General features: G+C 49.8%; 1 long non-coding RNA gene across 1 annotated transcript; it reads right to left on the bottom strand.

Annotated features, from left to right (window-relative positions):
- Positions 1-15,259: 15,259 nt before the first annotated feature.
- LOC119876391 lies at positions 15,260-17,297 on the bottom strand. Its single transcript, XR_005361307.1, has 2 exons — positions 17,107-17,297; positions 15,260-16,085 (listed from the first exon to the last, which is right to left on the bottom strand). It is a non-coding gene; the product is annotated as an uncharacterized LOC119876391 (long non-coding RNA).
- Between the last annotated feature and the right edge of the window lie 4,574 nt (positions 17,298-21,871).

Below are 21,871 nucleotides of genomic sequence, written 5' to 3' on the forward strand. Positions count from 1 at the left end.
TGGATCGAGTTTTTAATTTAACAAGACTGCATTTTGGGGGAGTTTTCATCCCCATCTGTTTGGGGCCAGAGTGTGCCCCACCTGGTGGTGCAATTGATTTTTGAATTAACTGAGCTTTATTTCAGTACAATAGAGCGATTGTTTAGTTGCTTTTAAGCACTAGGATTCTTGGAATCTGATGGGCAAAAAAATAAATCAGACTGCAACATGCAGCTCTCTGGGCTGCTAATTGCATTTGACCCATTATCCTCCGCAGCCCCGGTTCAAACTCTGACACAGCTGACTTGGAGTTTGAAATGTAAATGGAAGGCCCGCCTTTGCAGGTTATCGCACCGTGCAAAGTCCATGCCCGGAACACTCTCCAAGGCCTGGAAAAGAGAAGAAACAGATATAAGCAATTATCCCAGGATTGTGCGGCTGCGGGCGTGGGGCTGCCAGACACAACCCCGGGGCCCCGGCTCCCTCCAGCACCACGCGGGACGAGGAGCGGGCTGGGTGGGGGCAGCAGATGGGGTGTCAAAGGCCCCCGTGTTCCTGGCACCCAAGGAGATGGGGACTGGGGGGATCTCCCCTCCCGCCTCCCACACCCCACCCTGGGGAAGCATGTTGCACCTGCATACAGTTAGCGACTCCTTTGGTGCCTCTGCAGCTTTATCCTCAGCCCGGTGCCACCCAGAAAGCCTCTTTGAAAAGAGCACAGCGTTAATAAAGCTCCTCTTTCTCTACAAAGAAAAGTTCCTCCACTCCTGGGAAGCTCATCCAAAAGCAAAAGCTTGCGCTGCCCCCGGCCCGGGTCTAACACAGGATGTGAGTGCTCACCTTCGTCTCCGCTCCCTGGAAGCACAGCTCCCTTGCTGAGGGGAGCAATCCTAAGTTGCTTGACCAGTGACTTTAAAAACAGGCCCAGGAGTGCTTCTAAGGGATGGAGGGAGTGGGGCCCCCAGAGAAGGGGAGGAGAGTGGAAAGCACTGATGGGGGGGGCGGTGGAGGTGGATTTCCAAGGCAGGAAGGACTTGGGGGGGGGTGGCTCAGAAGTCATTGCAGCTCAGAAGCGGAATCGGATCCAAGCCCCCCCCTCCCCAGCTGCACCCAAGGGGGCAGCCTAGAGAGGGGCATCACTCGGGGTGACAGCCACATGCAAATCCCAGCTATACTACTAGCTGAACAACTGACCATGGCCAAGTTCTAGAACCCTTCAGCCTCAGTTTACCAAATACTCAGATGGGGCAGTAATAAATAGTAACCACTCGGCAGCGTTGCTGTGAGGAATTCAGTGTGAAAGCCTGCTGCAAAGCAAGTGTTTGATAAGTTGCAAGCTGCGTTAGCTAGAACCAAGGCCAGGCCTCATCCCGTTGGCTGAGGCGAGTTCAGGTTCTCCCAAAGACAAGCACCAGCACGGTCAACAGCGTCTACGCAGCACACTTCTCCAGAGGCCTGGCTTCTGGCGGGCTGAGCTCCTGGCTCACTGGCGCTCACCACCAGGTGGAGGAGGCAGAGGCAGCTACACCTGACCAGGAATAGAAGCGCTGGGGGGCCAGGCTCCTCGAAGCCCCGTGGACCTTCCCACGCAGGCCTGCAGAGTTGTCCACGCTGCGTCTTTGAGGTGCATGCCCCTCTCTGTGCCAAGGCGACAGCGTCTCCAGGCCAGGCTGGGGAGGCTTCCCTCCCCACCCCTGCGCCTCCCCCGCCTCCCCGAAGACTGCAAGCCATTCAACCCTACCTTGCTGCTTGCCAGATTTGACCCTGGTTTCTGTTCTCAGTGGGAAATCAGGAGAGGATGCTTTGTAAGAGTTTAATTATAGCTCCTGTGTATATTAAAAGGAGTGTAAGGCCCCCGACTTTGGCAATACTACAGGAGACATCCCACCCATGTGCTCGGCTCAGAGATGGAGAGATGTACTGTGTTCGGGGCCAGGTCTACACCACACCTGGATCCCTATATTTGCCAGTAAATAGAAGCACATGGAGTTATTAATTAGCATTTATGAGCTCATTAGCACTCATAAGTAATGTCAACACAAGACGATGAACTAAGCTGGATTGTTTGGGAAGGGGAGGTGAGAGAGAAAACCTCTCCCTCCACTTGGACTCATATAAATGTTACTTCCCTAGAATCAACCCCCACCTAGAAGTCAGCAGAAATAAACACAAATACTCAGGGCAAGACAGTAAATTCCCTGTATATGAGGGTGGCCTCTTCAGAGTTTCTGGTTCCCATTACTAATCTACTTCATATTGAATGGATTTGAGACTCAGTGTAAAGAAAACATACAGTAGCAATATTGCCACCCAGGGTGGCCAGATGTGATTCTTTTTCATGGAATTTTCAAGGTAAAAGGAAACTCAGAGATCCTTACCTCATCCGACCACATTTGAGGTAAGGAAACTCAGCTCCTAAAGTTGGTAGCAGGGCTGGATCTGGAAACGCCACATCTCTCCTCTTTTTCTAAAACTTAAAAGAGATAAAAGAGATCCATCCGATCTGGAGCCCAGAAGTTCATGTGTGTCCAATGTGATCACTTGGTTTAAAATGCCATCCTTTCCCCCCCAAGAAGGCAAGCAGGCTTCTTTCATTCTAGAATCTTCCAGGAACCAGGCAGCCCTCACTTCCCTTTTTAGGTCCATCTTGAGCCCAGCTCAACAGTCAATGGTGGCTGATGTCTGTTCTTGAGGCCCTTCTGGGCAGGGCAACCAGTGACTCACTGTGGGAGCCACCCAGCCTCTAATGGAAACAGGATGGAAACTATTCTGGGCTTACAGGGTCCAATTTACTAGGGCCTGAAAGGGGCTTCTACAGGGAAGAGAGCAGCAGTTGACGAAGGAGGGGACAGAGATGAGGTCAGGGATCAAGAGGACTTTCGACTCGGGGTTCCTCCAGCCATTTGGAAATCTGGCCATTTTTATGCAGATCTACATATGAAGTAAATTTAATAGTAGTTTTCTTTTAAGATTTTTATTTATTTGGGCAGCCCGGGTGGCTCAGCAGTTTAGCACCACTTTCAGCCCAGGGCGTGCTCCTGGAGACCTGGGATCGGGTCCCACGTCAGGCTCCCTGCATGGAGCCTGCTTCTCCCTCTGCCTGTGTCTCTGCTTCTTTCTCTCTCTGTATCTCAAGAGTAAATAAATTTTAAAAATATTTTTATTTAATTATTCATGAGAGACACAGAGAGAGGCAGGGGAGCCCAGTGCAGGACTCAATCCCAGGACCCTGGATCGCAACTTGAGCCGAAGGCAGACGCTCAACCACTGAGCCACCCAGGCATCCCTAATAGTGGTTTTAATAGGTTAAAAAGAGACCATTTTTTAGAGCTTCTCCTACATGCAATTTCTGCCAAGCATTTTGCTTGCAAAAAGCTACTGACAAAAGGATGGTCCCACAGTGTTGATTGTAGCACTCGCTTGTTGTTGTCTTATATACAGTCTTAGCTGTATTGTTTGTCTAATTTCTAAAGGGTACCCTGTACCTGTCAATTATGATGCCTAAATTATGATTTCAAGCCTGTTTTCACTAGCAGACCATCACAGCCACCCAGCCCTGACTGTCTGTGTGTAGTGTGTCAGTGATACCCTGGGCTATGTTGGGATAAATTTGGCATTTCTCATTTGGCATTTGGCATATAGACAAAATGGGAAATGAGGAAAGACCAAGGGCTGACACAGGATACAAACTGTTCAGTTCTTAGAAGTTTCTATGGATCCCTAATTTGGAACAGCTGGCCCAAGTGGGACATCATGGTGACATAATTTTTCAATAATAGCACACACCTGCAAACAAGCAGGGTTTTCCCGCTGGGTAGACTGGCCTTCGCTCTTAATCTCATTGTTGTTTACTCCATCATTGGGCATTCTGTATGGTAATTAGTGACTAGAATAACCAAAAAGCCAAAGTTGATCTCTACCTCATACTGAGTTCATGTACATGATGAATTTATGTACATTCCAGGTAGAAGTTAGTGTTGACTTTTAACTTACTTGGTCAGGAGCTTTGTGGCAAAGTAGTTCACATGTCTCCTTGTTTCCTAATACATGATGATCTGTCTTGACATTTTTCCTTCTTCGCCTGTCAGTTCATCACTGGATACAATCTTGTCTGATCATTAAAGTTCGTTGCCTTCAGGAAGCTCCCTTGGGATGCTAAAATCTTGGGTTTGGGGACTAGAATTGGAGGATAGTCTCATGTAGATTCTATGTCTTCAGAATGATCATCAGTGAGTAGCCCACACCAGTGTGGACTCTCCAAGCACGAAAAATGTGCAGAAGCCTCTGGACGGCTATCTCAAAGAACCAATGTTCTCCCGGGACTGGCCCATTACCAGTCACTGACTTTCCCTGCCATGCCTTTGGATATTGCTATTTTAAATAGCTGGAGGCTGAGGGGAATGAGGCAATTTTCTGCAATATAGAACAGCTGAAAAGGCACCAGCAACCTCAATGCTACAGACCCTACCCATGGGTAGTGACCTCAAAAATGTCTTTTTAGCAGCCGGCTTCACTAGTAGCTGCCAGAGCTGAGACCTTCTGCTGGCGTAAAATGCTTTTGTAAGGTGTCATGTACGGTGACCAAAAGACACTCAAGCAGCTGCATTTCCGTGAGCTGAGAGGCAGCTGCAGGCAGGAGACTGAAGAAAGAAGACCAGAGAGATGCATTAGAACTCCATTCCCTCCCCCCCAAAACCCGCCAATGGGCTCCACATCATCCACAGCATAGACTTGATACTCAACGGAGAATATTAGAGTCTTCATTTTTTGATTCCTGCTTTCCCTGGCCTTGTCCTGTACCTTTGATCTGCCTGGAACATTTTCCCACTGCACCCTGCTCTTCTTTTTCTTGTTCGATAAGATGTCAAGTCCTCAGGCGTCAAGTCCTCCTGGAAACTGCATCACCGTCTTTCCTTTCTGACCACCAGATGGGAGAAGGCATCCTTCCTCTACACTCATCTCTACCACTGCATTGACCATAGCGTTTCTAGTTAAGTATCTCTCTCCTCCATCTGACTGTGATTTTCTCAAAGGCAAGAGCCATGTCTTATTTGTCTTATTCATTTTTTTTATTCTCTGTATCAAGAACAAAGCCCAAGACCTCATAGAAGGGTAATAAATGTTCAATGGATGAATAATAGGCTCCAAATAATATGAAAAGGCTATGAAGAGACGATAGATGCCATCCAGAAGCCTCACCTGGTGTATCAGAAATGGAAGCACTATCTTTGAACCAAATGGCCAGGCAGCCTGAAAGACAAAGAAGCTGGGCCTGTCAGAGCGGCAGTATGGATCCCCACTGGCCCAGCCCCGCAGACACAGCCCCTGCTGCGGTATCTGGGGCCAACTATAGCTGCAGTTGGTTTCGGTTGCAGCTGATACCCTATCTCCCTCTGCTAATGACCATTTTAGAGTCCCTTCATTCTCAGCTAGCTCCTCTTCTGGGTGGCTTACCTCGTGGAGTGTTCCAGATTCTCATCCTTGAGGAATCTGATCCCATCCCTGAGCCTCTTCTAAGACCAAGGTTGATGAATTTTCTATTTACCATCAAAACTGGGTAAGAGAATACTTAAAGATGTCCCAGTGGTTCACTGGGTGGTAAACATATGCCTCCCCTCCTCCTTTTGTGGAAGAGCAGCTCTATCTCTTCTTTATCAGGGCCAAACCCTACTGCTAAGGTGGTGGTCCCTTAGCACACGGAGCCCCAAATGTCCTGCCAATAGCCATAAATGAGAACTCAGTGAGACTTTTGCTATGTCCCCTGATAGAAGCTCTCTGCTTTTGGAAATCAAGACCTCTAAGCCTGCAGAGCCCAGAGCTGTGGGTTCCCGGGGGTGATGATAAGCAGAGATACCATCCCCAAGGCTGCACCTCAGTGTCACTTCAATAGGTCATGCCATCACTCTGGCAGACCGGCTCCATCTAGGTAGTGCCATAGGAGATCGGATGAGTATATCCCACTGCCATGTCCCTTCTGGCATACCTCCCTTGCCATAAGATAGGTCCCTTGAGTGACATGATGTGATACAGAATAGATCAAAAAAGCCCTCAGATGCAAATGGTGGTGCAAGCTGAGGCTCTGTAGGCAGAAAGGCAAACCCTGGAATATAATTTTTCAAGTTAGAATGAAATTTTGCCCTTCTAACAATGTAGCTAACTTGCAACCAAGTGGATAGTTGGTGATCTCAAAGGACAATATCGTATTTGGGATACGATCTGTTGCTAACAGATTGCACATATTAGTTTGGTGAGTGGGACACATGTCTAGCCCCAACCACCACCATGCCTACTGCATCTATGCACCCATTATGCCAGCACTACGGTGATCGATAGAAGTGGCCAGTTGATGTCAACTGGCCTAGTCGATCCATGTTCTTGTTTGTCTAACGCCTTTTCTGGTTTTCGATGCTCCCTGGTGGATGTTAACCTGTGATACCAAGATCTTCACACTTCATGCCCATTCCCACGAGAATGTGTCTTCCCCAAACCTCCTTGTTTTCCAATCTTCTTCCTTCTGGCTCCATTCAGTCAAGCCATTTGCCAGTGTCCATGAGTTTATATATATTCCCTTTCCCCACAATGCAGGCGAGTACACCATTTGAAGCTATGCTCATAGGGAGCATTTCCACTAATCAGTGATTTCAAGATCACCCTTGAGTAGGCTTTCTTGAGTGGCAATCCTCTTTTGATTTGCAGCCACATACCAAGGCAACCCATTCACAGACCAAACCAGCCCCTTTATATCCTCCATCAGCTGATCATAAGGGACCCCCATGGAGTCACCGGTGTGTAACAAGAGACAGGCGGTGCCATGATGGGAGATGATGACACAGGGTCTGATCACACAATCTACTTGTGCCCTCTGGCCCTACTTATGTCCAATCTCAAGTGCACCCCTTCCATCTTTCAATGGTTTACTTCTGGGTCTACCCACTTACCATTATAACCTGTTGAGTCTGACAAAAACAGTTTATGATGGGCAATCCTGACCCTATAACCATTTGATGACTAATAGGAAGAATCCCAAAGCAGACCACGAGCTGCATTTCATAACATGTACATCTGTTCTCTGGGCCCTCCCACGAAACTTGGTCATTTGGTGGTATTTCTGACCTTATGTGGTATTTCCACTCTGTTGTGCCCATTTATTTGGGCCTTTTCATCCTTTCTCCCACCAACTGTCATGGGAATTCATTTCGACTTCACTTGATGTGGATTACTTCTTTCTCCAAGTTTCTGAGAGCCATCCTAGCAGAATATTAGCAGCATGCTAGGATCCTTACCTGACATCCTGCGTCCTAGGAGAATGCTCCCATTTCAATAAATTCCCCCTTATATAATTTTACATTCCACTCGCCTAGATCCAGTAGTCCCAGAACTTAGTCCCTCAAATAATGCCCCACATCCTGCCAGTATCTGTTGGCTAGATCTTGCAGTTCCTTCAAGGCACAATGCCTTTCTTCCTCTAGCAGAACCAGCAATTCCCCAGCTGGGCGATGGTGTGATTTAATCCTATCCATTGGTCTGACTGCCAAGGGAGGGGAGGTAGGGACAGATCTTGAAGGGAAGGGGGCACATTTATTTTACAAGACTTAGGCCCAGAGGGTTTAGGGGAATCTGGAGACTCCAGATGTTCAAATACAGCAACTCTTATCTCAAGATCCTGTTCCACCCAATCAGAACCCTGGCCTGGCATAGCACACATCTCTAGGTTGAACATTGAACCTTCCCTGAAACTCCACTGACGTTATGATGGAGTTCTAGCCCTGATCTTCAACTTTCTCTGCCCTCTGATGATAGGAGATGAGGCTCAGTTTTTACCCAATCAGTGAAGCCTTGTGGTTTTCACATTGAGCCTTTAATTACTAACCAATTACCCTCTTTTTCCAAAGCATTAATTGCCCTCAGCAATATTGCCATCTGATACCACTGTTCTTATAATTACCAGTTCCCCATATTTCTCAAATGCCTGATACCTTTGCCCACTAGCACATTCCCTGCCACCATGTGAGTTCACCACTGCTACCTTGTGCCAGGATCTAGCACTGCTCCACCTACCCCTAGAGATGGGAGACCTCATTATCGGTGGCAATCAGGTGATCAAGTTCTAGAATCCCATCTCAGTGTCCCTTTCTCAGACCACTACTGGTACAAACTATTTAGGCTGGGTACTCCGAGAATTAGACTTTGGATCTGAGATTTACATACAGGAAAATGATTAGTGTACACACTAGGAAATCACCCTTTGTAGAAGGGAAAGCAAAGGAAAGAAAAGAGGGGTGGGCCCAGGGAGAAGTTGGGCTATGATGCAGTCACAAGTAAGGCCTCAGCCAACCTCACAGAGAGCTCTGAAGCCCATTTGCACGTAGAAGTTGTCCGAAGTAGGAGTGAGGCATGCAGACCTTGGCACCCCTGAAAGCCAATCTTCAGATACGGGCTGCCCCAACGAAGAGGCATGACTTGGGTGAAGGGGCTCACGTGGGCAGAGGCAATTAGCAGAGAGAGCTGACAGCTGAGGGCTATCAGGCAGCACGTGCAGCAGCTGGGGGAGTAAGCCCTTCACCCCTGAGGGAGACCTGGGGTTACAGCAGTTCTCTCTCTTCTTAACTGCATGACCTTGGGTAAGTCAACTCTGCCCTCTGGGCCTTCGTCTCCTGATCTGAAAAGTAGAAATAACAATAATGCCTACCTCATAGGGTTGTCATGAAGATGAAATAATAACGTGACGCACCTTCCCACACAGCCTGATACATAATCAGCACTGTGTCTTTTTGTAGCTGTGAAAACCTTAGGGTGTATATGGGAAAGCAGGACTAAACTAGAGGCTACAACAGAAAGAGTTGCTACACTGTGGTCAGTGGGAGCTTAGAAGAGGTGAAGTTCAGGGGTGCCTGGGTGGCTCAGTGGCTGAGCGTCTGCCTTTGGCTCAGGTTGTGATCCTGGGGTCCCAGGATTGAGTCCTGCATCTGGCTTCCCAGGGGGGAGCCTGCTTCTCCCTCTGCCTATGTCTCTGCCTCTCTCTGTGTGTCTCTCATGAATAAATAACTAAAATCTAAAAAAATAAAATAAAGAAAAGAAGAAGAGGTGAAGCTCAGGGAAGCCAAGAACAGTTTTAGAGAGGACGCGGCCAACGATACACGGCATTTAGCAGGATGCACCAGAAGAGGACGGCTTCCCGGTAACATAGAACATGAACAAAGGCCCAAGGGGCAAAGATGGCATTTGCAGGGCAGTGGGGCAGTCATCCTGGCTGCTGCAGCGCTTCTTGCCCAGAAGCCAGCTGAGAGGAGGGTGGGTTCTGGAAGCTTAGAAATCCAGGTGGGAACAGCTGCTCTGGAGACCCCAACAGACCATAGTACAGGTGGGCTCAGAAGCGATGTGAGAGGCATCCATCCCTGAGGAAGAACACGCCTTGGGCAGCAGCGGGAAAGGAGAGAGGATGGAGACAGAGAAGGAGAGGACAGACAGACACAAAGCGGAGACACACGCCAAGGAGAGAGAAGGCCGAGAACAAATTGGGATTAAAAGCCGACCCGGGGAGGCAAAGAGAAAACCAGGAATGAAGAAATATGGACTAGAGCCTTAAGAAATGATGGTCTTTTAATTTCAGAAGCTCCGATACAAAGAATTAGTGTTGCAGGGGGGAAAAAAATAACAATAATAACTTAAAGCTAGGTCAGCTGTGTTACTTCCTCGGGAAACAATACAAATAACACTTATTAAGGAGCCCAGTGTTTTGCTATATTATAAGTAGTTCTAAATTAATGTCCCTTCCCAAAATGCCTACTTTTCCAACAGGTGCAATATGACACCATCTGCCCAACAAAGCATCTAAATGTCACTAACTTCATAAGAAAATGTAACTGGCTGTTTGGGGCCCTAGTTGATTATGATGATATTTAATAATTTGTACTTATATAGCATGTAGGGGCATAAAATGAGTTATAAATGTTAACTCTAACACACAATAACTCCTTAGAAAGACAGGAAACATGACACTCCCCTTTTAACAGATCCGTTCATTCAACAAACATTTATTGGGCTCCTACATGCGAGGCATTGTAATGATGCAGAAATTTGGCTCCGTGAAGTTTGAGTCCCTGCTCCCGGAACAGAAATGAGAGCCTCCCAAGAGCAGGAACCATGACGTTTCCTCCCTGCCCGTCCCAGGGCCCAGCGCTGCACCTGGAAAAGGAGAGTCATTTCATGAATGTGTGTAGATTTTTGATAAATTAAATACCCGAAATTAGCTATAATTCTATGCCACTGTTATTAAAAACATAAACCCAGAAACGTTTGGCCTCTGAGCCATCGCTAGCCACTGGACCTTACTTCCCGTAGAAACCCCTCATCTAGTGCTCCTCTGCTCTTCCACATGGTAAAAACACTCACTCCTCCTCTGAACGTTGTGAAACGTGCAATTTCTCTAGCCCTTTGCATTTCCTGGGGACGAGGTTGAGGCTAAGGCTGGGCCCCACGCTAAGAGTGGCTTTTTTTCTGGAAGATTTTGGCTTCTCTGAAGATTTTTATACTGCGCGGAAAAAATAGAATTCTGGATGGAGAAATCGCTCCCAGTCCACATCCTCCTGTTAGTTCGGGCTGGGGGTGGGCAAGTTGCAGTTGGCAGTTCTGATCAATAACGAGGTCCCGACTGCTGTCATCGAGTGGCCGGCAGGAAACAGGACTCCTCAGGACACTGGGCTTCTCCTAGACTCGGGCCTGCACCCCCGGCAAGATTCTTCACGAGGGGTGTCTGGTAACTTCGCTGCTGCTCACCAGGCCCAAGACAAATCTACCGTGTGCCGTTCCCAACCCCGGGTGAAGTGGAGAGAAAGGCAAAGTCACAAGTCTGTGCCCGAATCGTGCATTTCCCCCCTCCCGCACCCCAGCGTGGATGCTCTCAAAGAGCTGGACCGCGGGGCACCTGGGTGGCTTCGAGGGCTGAGAGTGTGCCTTTGGCTCAGGCCGCGGTCTCGGGGTCCTGGGACGGAGCCCCCCTCAGGCCGCTGGCTCACTGGGGAGTCGGCTCCTCCGCCCTCCTCGTCTCCCCCTGCTCATGCGCGCCCTCTCTCCCTCTCTCTCTGTATCCCTGTGTCTCAGATGGATAAATAAAATCTTTAAAAAATAAAATAAGGGCAGCCCAGGTGGCTCAGCGGTTTAGTGCCACCTTCGGCCCAGGCAGGGCCTGATCCTGGAGACCCAGGATCGAGTCCCACGTCGGGCTCCCTGCGTGGAGCCTGCTTCTCCCTCTGCCTGTGTCTCTGCCCCTCCCTCCGTGTCTCTCATGAATAAATAAATAAAATCTTTTAAAAAATAAAATAAAATTTTAAAAAAGCTAGACAGCTACTTCAGGAAGGTGGCCTCTGCTCTCAGGACCCAGGTAACAGCGCCACGCCACAGGGCCTAACTGGGAAGCAGAGTCTCTCCCAGCCTGAGGGGCTAAGTGGCACCTAAAGGTGCAGGTGTCCCCACCCCAAGCCTGGAGCCACTGCCCTGGGGATGGTCGGAGCAGAAGATCCATTTTTGCAGATGTCAAAAATCAGGCCCCAGACACCCCTTAGGCCAAATTGCGCCCTGAATAAGTCGCTGGTGGTTTCAATGACACAGGTGGTCATTTCTCTTTACCTTTGGCCTCCTGACTTGGCTCAGTGAATGACTGTATGAACCCACTGCTGCTCTCTAAAGGCCGCCAGATGATTCTGCGTAAACAGAGCGCATCTGACCATGTGTCGTCCTGGCAAGAAGAGGACCTGCTTCCCTCCTTCTTTGCAAAAAAAAAAAAAAAAAAAGAAAAAAAGAAAAAAAAATCTGTCCTGCACCGCTTGGCTGCAATTTACATAGAGGGGAAAAATAAAGCATCTCCGAGTCTCTCTCCCCTGCTCGTCGGGGGGGAGGAGGGTGGCACAGTCTGTCTGCGGCTGAGCCCACAGTCGTGCAGGCAAGTTAATATTTCCAGGGCCCTGCGTGGGATACCTTTCCCAGAATTCATGTTCTCAATGGGAAACTTGAAATAGCGCGTGAGAGTTACCCTAAGTAGATTTAAATAATTAAATTCAAAAATTCTCAAACCACTTGCTGTTTCAAATTTATTTCTTTAATAACAACTCTTAGCAACAGACTGGATTAAGATTTCATTTATTCGAAATTTAAGGTCTATCCAGCTCTGGGTGTTGTTTTTTAAGTATTTAAGGGGAAATTTGTGCGTGGTGAAAATGAAGAGACTGCAGCATGATACATTCATTTCCTCTCTGGGAAGCAGGGCCGGGCCTGGACGCTGCAGCTGTTCGGGGCGGCGCCCCGCAGACGACCCTGCGTCTCCCCACGAGGGGAGATGGGGCCGGCCCCACACCCCCAGCAAGAACTATTTCCTCAGTGGCGCCAGGCACTTGGGCAGAATCATCTGGGGTGGTTTTCATGTGGCAAAGCAAAGCATCCTCTGGGATTCCAGAGAGACGTCTAAGGATCGTTTTCATCCGTGACCTCAACCCGTGGCCCGCAGCAGGCCCCAAAGGCGGGGAGACCGCGGTGGCCCGAGCCGGGTTCGCTGACCCCCGAAATAACCCGCCCTGCTTCCAGGCAGCAGTGCTCACAGCCTCTCAGAAAACAGGTGCTCCATCGCAGGTAACAGCCCCACGGTACTTACTATTCACGCTAACAGTTTTACAAACAAGTGACTTTCTTATACATTCATCGCCACCCCCAGGCATTCATATTCTTTTTAAGTACAGAAACCTTAATTAGATTTTGACCACAGACCCGGATTTGACTTACCCTGACAGGGTTTCCATTAGTGTAATCTGTGGGGGAATTCACTGTTTTAACATCTGTGTGCCTGAGGCCTATCTCACATTTACTGCAAAACTCTGAAAAGCCTCCCTTGTATGGCTGTATGTTTCCTCATGCTCCCAATTTCACAGAAGTCATTTCAGCACCAAACGGTAATTAGCAAAGGGATGGGCCTCAGCTGACATGAATGCAATTTATTGTTTTCCACGAGGCCCTGAACCAAGCAAACAAAGAACGCAGTCTAGCTGTCTGGCATTTTATTAACTTGTATTGTGCAGTGCACCTTACTGAAGGGAGATCTTCAGGAGAAATTCAGCAGTTTGTGTGTGGCAACGCGCAGACTTTGGAAGAATATTAATTTCAGTTCAATTAGGCAAGTTTTGTGGTACCTCGGTCTGTAATAGAGGACAGCCACTTTTATAATTATCTTCCATATTAACTTTATCATCACCAGACTTTTGCATAAATGCAACCTTTCATCTTTAAAATGCCAACACTTCTTCAATTTTGGCAACCGTACAGCACTGCTAATTATTTGCTCATTATGTGTGGTTAACTGATGAATCATTAATAAATGAATGAATGGCTAATATATTTTTATGGTAATTGGAGATATAACTGATTGCAGACTTCCTTAGCTTCTCAAAACGGCACTGAATGAACAGTGGCTGCCTAATTGTTTACAGATGATATTTACGCCCCCACCCAGTGTTTTTCCCACAGTCGTGGTTTATCACGGGCGTGGCCTCCCGGGGCCAGGGGGGCGGCTGGCCGAGGTCGGTCTGGGCAGCGGGGAGTGGGCAGCAGCACAACCACGCTGTCTCTCCCTGTGTTCCTGTCACCTCGTTTGTTTCGGCTCAGCTGACACGTAACCACGTATGGGCCTCAGGGCCACTCGCTAGCGATTCCCTTCTCCTGGGCGTTGGCAGGGCCAGGGCCCTAACACTGCCGTGGTTACCCCCACAAAGAGCCGGCTGCTGACACACAGACACGCACCCATCCGACTGCCGCTTGTCTTGCCTGGCACAGCCAATGGACCGGTGTGGCCAGGGGCCACCCAGCCCGGTGTCTCTATGGTTGAGCTAAAGGAGACCCTTGGCAAAGTTTGGTTAGAAGCCCGGACTTCAACGTGCGCCGCGAACAGAAATCAGCCAGAGGTCCTTAACCTCGCTCCGACTTGCCATTCCGTGGCTGCCTAATGGGTCTGGAGAGGACGGCTGTGTCACAGAAAGTCGATCTGGAGCGCAGGCACATCAGTCCCCACCTCTAGGTTAAAGACAAAGAGTCTGTATGTGTTGACGATTCTTGTGAAAACGAAAGATAGAAGACTGGCCGAGTAAAGCTTGTTTAGTTTTATGCAAACAGACGGAAGATCAAGTTAAAAATGCAAAGGAGATTACCAGTTCTTAATTATAATTATTTAACCAGGTGGGTAGTTTCTCCTAATGAACATTTCCATGAAAACAGAATAACTAATGACAGTCTTAAAGAAGCCTTTGTCTTTCCATGTACTAATGATCACATTTATAAATATGCAGCAAGGCCCCCGTGTACATTGCTAATGATAAGTAATTAAGCACCAGGCGTGGGAAGCCAGTGAAAAGGGTCATGTTAATGCAAGAGAGGAAATTAAAAATGCAATAAAATAAGTTGCCTAGAAAAGATTAAATAAACTTCTGGCTTCTTCTCCTTCCAGAAGGAGAACGAACGGTTTCCCCATTCTCACAGTTGTGCCATGTCAAGCCATGCAACAGCTGGTTCTAGAGTCACGCGGCGCAAGGGATCTCCTGGCCCCCGGCCCCCATCCCCATCTTCTACTAGTTTGCAGGCAGGGGGCGTGGCTTCACAGGGCACTTGGGGTCACTGGATGAGGAAGGAGGTGGACCCCGACAAAAAGGAAGGAGTTGGCCTGCAAGGATGGGGACCTGCCACCATCAAAATAATCCGGATTTTAACCGGTTTAAACTGGTTAAAACCCCAACACCCCCTCAATCTGTCCGGGAGCCCCTGCCCTTCATCCTGCTCCTTGGCCAGGAGTGAGTGATCCATGGCCTTGGTGAAGCTGCCCTCCTCCCCTCGCACTACAGCCCTGGTCCGGAGAAGGGGCGGGTGCTGCTTGTGGTTTAGTGGTTTTTTTTTTTTTTTTTTTTTTTTAATTCAATCTGGAATCAGAAAGCTGTGGATTCTGGCGATTGGTCCTTGTGCCCTCCCCCTCGTCCTTGCTCTGGTCCCTTGTTCCCCATGGCCCTGTACCCCAAGCACCACCCCACAGACTGGGGACCAGCCCCCTCCCCTGCCTAAGTCTCTCCTTTATTTGGGGAGGGAAGAGGAGGAGAGGGGAGAGGGGAGGGGACCTGCCCCCTCCTCAGGCATCCGGGAGGGCCCTGCCCCCGTGGGCTTTACCCTTTCCTGTGCGCTCTCTCCCCGACACGTTTGTTAAAATCAAACCTGAATAAAACTACAAGCTTAATATGAAAAAAAAAATTCTCATCGCTGATACACCAATTGTTTATTAAACCGTTCGGACCAGCCTGGGTTTTTCTCATCTTTTGGCCGCCAAGGAGGCCAAGACGGGTGCCTTTTCCAACACAGGAGGGTAGGCTCTGTCTCTCTTTGCGTGGCCGGCTTCCCCACCAGACCCCGCGACCCTGAAGATGAGAGCGTGACCCTGGGCTGGTAGACAGGGCAGCCCTCGAACCTAGCCTCGGTGAGGTTAGAGCACCCAGAGAGTCCCCAACCTCCCCCAGACCAAGCAGCTCTGCCCCTGAAAACCACGTGGGCCCAGGCCAAGGGCGTGAGGCATTTGTCGCCCTCACTCAGGTCCTGAGAAAGGCACCTGTTCTTTCTTCCGTGCACCATGATGCAAAGGGACAGAATTGTGAGGCTTTAACACAAAAGTAGCCTTTGCGTAAATAAATAAATAAATAAATAAATAAATAAATAAATAAATAAATAAATAATTTTAAAAATCGCAGAGCTGGCGTAAGACTCCTGTTTGGTGAGGGAACAGGAATCCCAGCATCTCTATTAAGCATTAAAGACGCGTAGAACGAGCCAGAGGCCTTCTCGCCTGGAGGGGACTTGTATTCGGATCTCCAACACTCTTAAATAAGAATAATTTTGATTCCTTTTTTTAAAGTGTGTTAGTGAAGCTCTTAAACCACTGAAGTTTTTTTTTTTTCCTTCGAATATTTCGAACTCGCTGATTCCGTCTCTCAAGGCTTCTATGTCCCCCGACTCCTCATCTGCTTAATCCCTCAGTGCGGGGAATCGAATTTTCTGCCGCCGCAGTCCAGGGTGAGCTCGGAAGCAGCCTTGCCCTAAAGAGAACAGCAGCAGCAAACAAAAATTAAACTGTGCTCGGATCTTTGGGGTAGTGTTTCCTTTCCAATTTTTTTGTCCCCTCGTCTTTTTTTCTTAACTGAGTTCTAAGAAGCCAGTCATCGGGCAGAAAATCCAAGGCTTGGATCTCCCTGCCCTGTTTTAATATTCCTTCTGAATTCAAATGAACCATTTCCTTTGACATAAAATCTTCGACAAGGCCACGCTTCTTTTGTTATCAGAGTGTTGTCATCGGGGAGCCTGCGTGGCCCTCGGAAGGCAGTTCAGCCCCTGACCGGTGCGGGCCTGGATTTGCCTCGCACATCACCGCGGCCGCTGGGCACGGGGCTCCGGGGAGGACCGGCCAGCTCCGGTGCACACGGAAGGCGCCTCCCCCGCGGGTGCACACGGAAGGGGCGTGTCCCACGGGTGCACACAGAAGGTGAGAGTTCCACCGGGTTCACACAGAAGGCACTCTACCATGGGTGCACACGAAGGCGTGTCTCCCACGGGTGCGCACGGAAGGTGCGTCTCCCACAGGTGCACACGGAAGGAGCCTCCCCCACAGGTGCACACAGAAGGCACGTGTCCCACGGTGCACACGGAAGGCGCCTCTACTACAGGTGCGCACGGGAGGCGCGCATCCCACGAATGCACATGGAAGGCGCCTTCCCCACAGGTGCACACGGAAGGGGCGTGTCCCACGGGTGCACACGGAAGGCGCCTCCCCCACGGGTGCACACGGAAGGGGCGTGCCCCACGGGTGCACACGGAAGGTGCCTGCCCCACAGGTGCACACGGAAGGGGCGTGTCCCGCGGGTGCACACGGAAGGCGCCCCCCGCCCCTGCTCGGGGCGCGGGTTTCGGGGGGGGGGCAGCGGGTGCGGGCGCCGGGAGGGCCCAGCCCCGCCGCGGGGACGCCCGCCCCCGCCGCCCCCGCCGTCCGACCCGCGCCGCCTCCCAGGCCCGCGGATCCCGGGCCCCCGGGGCCCCTGCGCCCTAATCGACAATTAAAACGACCTTCGGGTCTCCGGCCTCGGCGTTTCGCAACGCGCGTTGCACGACTCAATCCCTGAAGCCACACCGAAGGCTTCCCCCGAGGCTTCCCGCCGCACCCCGGCGTTGCTGCCGAACTTCCCCCGGAGTTTCTGTCCCCGCACGCGCGCGCACCCGTTCACCTCACAGGCAGCCGCGGACACGGTCTCGGGAGTTCTGGGGGTCCCCGCCTCCCGCCTCCCCGCCTCCCCCCCGCCTCCCCCCGCCTCCCCCCGTCTCCCCCCGCCCGGGGCTGCGTCGGCGCGCGGCGAGGGGCGGAGAGGAGCGCGCCGCCCGCCCGGCCCGGAGGGGGGCGCTGTGGCTCCCGCCGCCGCCCGCCGCGCGCCGGCCGGGGGTAGGGGTGCCCGACTGAGCAAGCAAGCAACAGTGCGGCACGCCTGCGGGGCGTAGTTGCACTGAAAAACATTTGTTGTTAACCTGAAGTTCAAACACATCTCGGGGTTCTCTATTTATCCGGCAACCTCGTTTTGTGGTTTTACAGACCAGCTGCACACTGGACCCTTGGATAGTCCAGGGGGGCTGGGTGCCCCCTAAGGGTTAGGCAATAATCTAGACACTTACATTTATATTATTCTTACACATAAATATATTCGTTCAACAGTAGGAAAATAGACTGTGGTTCCGTGAGCCTCCCCTGAGCCTCAGACCTCCCTGGGTGTTGGCCCATTTCTCAGACTGTGAGTGTCTCCAGAGGGGAGGCAGGCCCCTGTCCCGAAGGGTCTCTTTCCCACAGTCAGCCTTCTGCAACCCGGGTCCTCGCCCACAGATGTTGAAACAAAAGTCACAACCAAGGTAACTATTTTTAGGGGGTACCAGATTAAACCACAGCTGGGCCTTTAAGGGATAGAAGTGCCTACATTCTGAACTGCTATTCATACCCACTGAAATGTTAAAAAGGTCAAAAACCAAGTTTTGCGTTACTGTTATCTGTCTGCCATTAAAAAAAAAAAAAGAAAAGAAAAGAAAAGAAAGAAAAGGCTATTGCCTTGGGAATACTGTACATATCTGTTACCAACAACTCTGAAAACCACCTCTGCAAGCTTGTCAGTTAAACCAAATGTTAAATGGAAAATATTTGGCGGGATTTAAAATTAGACTCACACACATTACTTACAGATGTTTCCATGAAAAACACTTGAAACTGAACCACACCAAGTAATAAACCCCACAATGGTGTATTTTTTATACCCTAAGTTAATTTTTATTATATAAGTAGCCATATGAAGAAGGTATTGCATACTGCTTAAATTAAATACGGAGGAATGAAATCAGCAGTATCCCTTTACAGCATATGGCCCAGCAAATCAAATTACAAAGCTTTCCACATCTCATTAACTGCAATGAGTACAGTGAGTTTTCTAATAAGTCACATCTTTTTCATGTGAGTGGTGAGCAGTGACTTATTGTAAGAATTCACAGGATGACCCTTGTGCTGAAATTAAGAACTAATCTAAAATGGGCAGGGTCATCTGGTCAAGACTGATCATAACATTTCCTCATTATTGTTTTAGTTGGCATTGAAGCATATGTTTTCCTGGTGCCCCAGCTGAAAAATGCCTTTGATAATTTCACTGACAGCAAATAACCCACACACTGCCATTTAATGAGTTCGGGCAGGATTAGCTGACAATAAAGAATATAGTATAAATGTTTTTATTAGAACTGATTTATTTTTTAGCTGGAAAAGAAGAAGACGACGACGACGGCGACGACGAAGAAGAAGCCACATGGAAATGCTGAGCTGACTTCTCCCCTCGAGATGGTGAGAGATGGCCCTGGCAGTGATGCAGGTAAAAGGCGGGAGGTGTATACTGTGAGCCCAGGGCTGGCCAAGACCGTGCCTTTGGGCTGCAAATGGTGAAAAGGCGAATACCAGCTGGAACCCACACTCAGATGTCGGGTTCCTCCTTTGCACAACAAGGAGAAAAATACTTCTACAATTGCTCATCATGTGGCCTTTGGTTGAGATGAATTACCAATTTACAACCTCTTGTGTTTGGAGAGAAGCAAACTGTGCTCTTCTGAGGCAAGAATCAGGAACCTAAAATCATTCAAGCCTTCTTGTTTATAAGGCCAGAATGAGGCCAAAAATCCATTTCCTTCTGTGCTCTAAGCCCTTTCAACGACGAGTTTCTCACCATCTGCACTAATAAATATGGACTGGTGTGTGTATAACCATACACTGAGAAGAAGGGAAGAGTGAAAGGATTTTAAATGGTTGCAAATTGCTCTCCTGCTGAGATAACAGCAGTTTGCATGTGAGCCTCAGTTGTGACACATTAAGAATGGGCATTTGGCTTCTTTTCACACAGCTGTGAGAGAAGGGTAGGTTTCTACTGGAAGAGAAAAGGGGTCTGTTCTTAGGGAGACAGGCTTGCTAGTGGCATCTTGCCCAGAAGCTCTCTCTCCACAGCTCCAATGATGGGGACTGGAGACAGGATAAGCAGACCAGTCCGGGCACTGGGAGGGAAGGGATCCTCGGGACTGGGGAGGTGAGCCCTGAGATGGGGGCCATTCGCCCCAAGCCTCAGCGGAGACCAAAGGTATCAGAACGAAGGCAAGACCAGAAAGTCGATGTAGCCGGCCTGTAAGAAAGTTACCCTTGAGGTCAAGATGAGTTGCTGGGAAGATCTGGACACTTAGGCACAGGTGGACATAGGAAAAGCTGCCCGGCAAAAATTCCACCAGGAAGAAAGTAGGAGAGGTTAGTGGGGCCTGGCAGTGAGTGCAACACAGGAAAAGCTCCCAGGGCTAACGGAGACTCAGAGGCGTCCTCCCAGACGAAGGAAACGGCTCCCTGCTCGCAGCATAATGCAGTATGCAGTCATCGGAGCTTCCGAGGGACTGCCCAGCAAACTCAAGAGTCGGGGGAGCAGAAAAGCAGCCACCGAAGGGAGCACCGTGAGCATCTGTACACCAGGAAGGACACTCTACTCTGGCAGAGGCTACGGAGCATAAGAAGACTCTTTGGTCTGAACACTTAGAAATACATCCTCTGGCAGAAAGCAGCCCGCTCCCAGATGGGTACATGGAACCCGAGTCTCCTACCTCCCCTCTCAGGTGACGAAAATGTGAGAGGACAGGACCCCGGAAAGCAAGGGGGACTCTGAAGCATCATGCCCAAGGAGGAGACCGAGAGCAAGAACTGGAAGGGAGGGGCGCCCAGATGGCCCAATAGGTAGAGTGTCTGCCTTTGGCTCAGGTCACGATCCAAGGTCCTGGGTTGAGCCCCCACATCAGCTCCCTGCTCCACGGGGAGCCTGCTTCTCCCACTCCCTCCCCCTGCTGCTCCCCTGCTTGTGCTCTCCCTCTCGGTCAAATAAATAAATAAAATCTTAAAAAAAAAAAAAGAAGAAGAAGAAGAGGAAGAGGAGGAGGAGGAGGAGAAGGAGGAGGGGAGGAGGAACTGGAATGGAAGCAAAGGGTTGGCCACTGAGCCCAGACAGTGAGACCAGGTTTGGAAGACAGGGGTGAGAAAGATCACTGAGGAGGGGAGATGCTTCAGAAGTAGCTACAGTTGAGCCCATGGGAGAGAGGGGTCCGTTAAGGGTGCCAAGCCTTCCGGAACACCCAAGACAAAATGCTAGGGTGGGGGTGGTCAGTACAACCCCTGGTATTAAATACAATCCTTCTCCCCCAGTCCCTGGTGAGAAGGGATTAGTAGTCCCCAACCAAAGCAGCCGTGTGGGGAATGGCACGGGGTCACGGGCAGCGTCCTTCTAGGTCTGCAAAACGAACCCCGCAGGAGAGCGTCTGTCATCCCCTTTCACTCTTCCACGGTCACGGAACCTGCCAAGCCCTCGGTTACGCAGACCCTAGCTACTTACCTGGAACCGGGTCAAGGACAATCCCTGAGTATTGCCAGGCAACAGTAACAAACTGACTAATATTTGCACAACTTTACAGTTCACAACGTGTTATCATAACGTTTCTCAGGGGCCCTTCTCTGCCGTGCTATGAAGAAGGCCACGTGGCCGCAGAGAGGAAGTAGAAGAGCCAGAGCTCAGACGTGGGTCTTCAGACTCCAAGCCTGGTGTGATTTCTTATTACAGCAAATAGCTTTTATGTACGATTGAGATAACACAGAAATGCTCTGGCGGTCTGAGGAAATATCCGTGTTCTGCTCTCGAGAGAACGTGGTCAGGGCTTGAGGCAAAGTTCTCCAGAAGAGCCCATCTTCTAACGTCCCTCAAAACGTGTCTAACTCTCGGTGTATATTTTGGGCCATCTGCCTTTTTGCCTCCCTGGCTGGTACAGACGGGACAGTCTTGCCAAGATGACATCCTTAAGACAGATGATCTCCAGGACACTCCCTGCCCCCCGTGCTTGGTGGCTGCTTGGTGACTGTGCTAGGAATCAGGGCCATAGTCGCTTTTGTGGCAAAAGAACATAAGGAAAAAGAAATTCATGTAAAGGCTTGAATGACAGAAAAAAAGGACCGTAATAAATGAACCGGCGTGGTTCTTTTTTTTTTTTTTTTTTTTAAAGATTTTATTTATTTATTCATGAGAGACATGGGCGGGGGGACAGAGACCCAGGTAGAGGGAGAAGCAGGCTCCATGCAGGGAGCCCGATGTGGGACTCAATCCCGGGCCCCCAGGATCACGCCCTGGGCCGAAGGCAGGTGCTAAACTGCTGAGCCACCCAGGGATCCCCCAGTGTGGTTCTTAAAGCAGCATCAACCAGGAAAACAGCTAGCCCAAAGACCTGGAATGGAGCTACCAGGCGG

The sequence above is a fragment of the Canis lupus genome, chromosome 6 (assembly GCF_011100685.1).
Source record: "Canis lupus familiaris isolate Mischka breed German Shepherd chromosome 6, alternate assembly UU_Cfam_GSD_1.0, whole genome shotgun sequence".
Classification (NCBI taxonomy): Eukaryota; Metazoa; Chordata; class Mammalia; order Carnivora; family Canidae; genus Canis; species Canis lupus.